We start from the raw sequence: 2,734 nt of genomic DNA, 5'->3' as shown, positions 1-2,734 counted from the left end.
TCGACGGTTTTTATTCCCATGCTAGCCACTTGATAAAATCAATATTTTAAATATCGATCTTATCCTTATTTATATGTATATATATATATATATATATATATATATAATATGTATGTATGGATTCATGTATGCATGCGTGCAATTATTTAATGGTATCATTTTAAAGCAGTTTTTAAAATACCAACCTCATACCATTTGCTGATGGGGAGTTCAATGCTGAAAATTGAATCAAATTTATTAATTCCCAGTCCCATGACATAAACAAGGAAACATGTACACACGCGCGCGCGCGCACACACATACACATATAAGACAGAAAGAAAGGATGTAAGAAAGAAAGGAAGTTAGATAGATAGATAGATAGATAGATAGATAGATAGATAGATAGAATCGAAAATACAATTATACTTCCGTTTTGCTAAAGATTTTTGCATTCCATCATTATTAAATCTTTACGAAACAATGAAATTATTCCCGGATATCAGTTAAGGGAAGAATGATATTTTTTGGATGCATTAAATCCTTGAGGAATTATGAAGAACTACGTGGATCTGTTTGTTGCAGGCTTATCTTATATTTCTACCCAGTTTTGGAAACTATTTTGGAAATGAAATTTTGCGTTATACTAATCTATTTTCCTATTGTAGAGGAAAATATCTGAATTCCTGTGGCAAGCATTTGAAAGAGAAAATAAGCCATCATTCATCTTCATGTTTACGTGGATCTACATCAAAGCCTCAATAATATGTTACTACCAACATAATTTCTACTAGAAGGTAAAAACTGATGTCTTAAAGCCTCGATGAAGTTAGGAAACTTATGCACATACACACACACACACACACACACAGAACGAGAGAGAAACGCGTGCGCGCGCATATAAAACTTTAAGCAAATCTTTAATGTAAGTCAAACGTGTGTTTGTTAGCGTGTGTGTATGAGTGCAACCATGTGCAGACACGCACAGATACTACCTCCGCATATCCGTTTTTAGTTTAAGACAGCGAAGTTTAATCTGAAGGAAATTTCCTTGCTATTTCGACAATATGCTCCCTCACTAAGCTAGTTTCTGTATGTGTAATCTACAGCATGAAACCACATCTCCACATTACTATCTGACAATTACAAGATCTGTAAATGTTCACCATCTGAGCAACACTAATGGTCAGAATATAAAAAAAACGATCAAATTGCTCCAATTAACAAGTTGGCACCAAATGAAGAGCGTTGGACAAAATTCATTTTAATATTTCATACAGATATTCTCCTAGTAATGTGTGCTGCAGATTTTATTCTCTGATGTGCTCACAGTTTTTATTGTTCTATTCCAGTCTTATCCAACTTTTGGGACATGGACTGAATCCCTGTTTTATTGGATTACTTCGGCACAAAATGTGCAAACTTTATGCTGACAAGTATCCTTGTGTGGTGGCTTGACATTCCAGAAATAACAACCGCATCTTACTCAAATCACAGTTTATGATTTTATAGCAAATATTGGATAACAGAGTAGATTTGTTACGAAAGTCTGTAATTTAGTGGAATCGTTAAGACGTCAGAAAAAAAAGAAAAATACCTCGCCACTTTTCTTCAAGTTTTTTACGTTTTGAGTTCAAATCCTGTCGAGGTCACTTTTGCATTTTATCCTTTCGGAGTCAATAAATTACCAGACAATTACTGGAGTTGATGCAATCCATTTGCTCCCTCCTTTCAAAATTGTTGTACCGGTGCCAAAATATCAAGTAATTATGTTAGAAAGAAAAAACTGCAGATGGTCATAGCTGGAATGTTGTTGACCGTAAGTGTAATCAATAAGCGTTAACTGGGGCTATGAATTTAAATCCTTAAGTATTAATCCTCAGCAAACATGTGACAAAGTGCGTATTTTATCCTACACAGTTTTTGTTTTATAAATTCACATCAGAAGAAACTCTGTTTATTTAAACATGATTAACAAAATGTTTGATTGACAAGCAAACTCCAGCTTCAAACCTCACACTTCACATTTAATTACGTAAGACAGTAATCCCTATTATCTCGAACAGCAGACAACAACTCTCGGCTCTAAGGGTAGTTGTATATCTTTTCTACCCACAGTTAAGAAAAGCAACACCATGACGCTTGGTCAAATGTTGTCTAACTGATTCCTATCAATTACATCTATAATACTTTCGAGAAAGAGACAGAGAAAAGACGCATTAAGTTTGTCCAAGATACTTAGGTTTCATATTGTCGTACAAAACTGATATTTATAAAGAAAATGCTACATTTTATTCTTTCTTTTCATGTTTCGGCTTGCAAAGCGATTAGAAACAAAACAGCGCTGTAACAAATTCTACATAATATTCAGTCTTGTCACATCTACGTCATGTTTCAAATCTTGCCAAGATTGGTTTTGCTGTTTATCCATTTTACGATCGATAACATAAATGGCATAAGTCATTGGCTCAAGTTTATCGATTCTGCTGTACCTTACAAATTTGGACAACATATAACGCACAAACAGACACAGTTACGTCACGTTACAAGCATTTATGTTTAAATCTAGACATACATATATAGGCGCAGGAGTGGTTGTGTGGTAAAAAGCTTGCTTCCCAACCACATGGTCCCAGGTTCAGTTTCACTTTCACTTTCACTGCGTGGCACCTTGGGGTCGACCATAGCCTTATGAGTGGATTTGGTAGACGGGAACTGATGCTCGTCGTATATATATATATATATATATATATAT

General features: G+C 34.6%; 1 protein-coding gene across 1 annotated transcript in view; it reads left to right on the top strand.

Annotated features, from left to right (window-relative positions):
• LOC106877299 (metabotropic glutamate receptor 8) overlaps positions 1 to 2,734 on the top strand; it is a 679,235-nt gene that overhangs the window by 57,770 nt on the left and 618,731 nt on the right. The gene's annotated exons all lie outside the window — the stretch shown is intronic.

Source organism: Octopus bimaculoides, chromosome 3, assembly GCF_001194135.2.
Source record: "Octopus bimaculoides isolate UCB-OBI-ISO-001 chromosome 3, ASM119413v2, whole genome shotgun sequence".
Taxonomy (NCBI): domain Eukaryota; kingdom Metazoa; phylum Mollusca; class Cephalopoda; order Octopoda; family Octopodidae; genus Octopus; species Octopus bimaculoides.
Note: the sequence above shows the minus strand (reverse complement) of the source record. Positions and strands in the feature narration are given on the sequence as shown.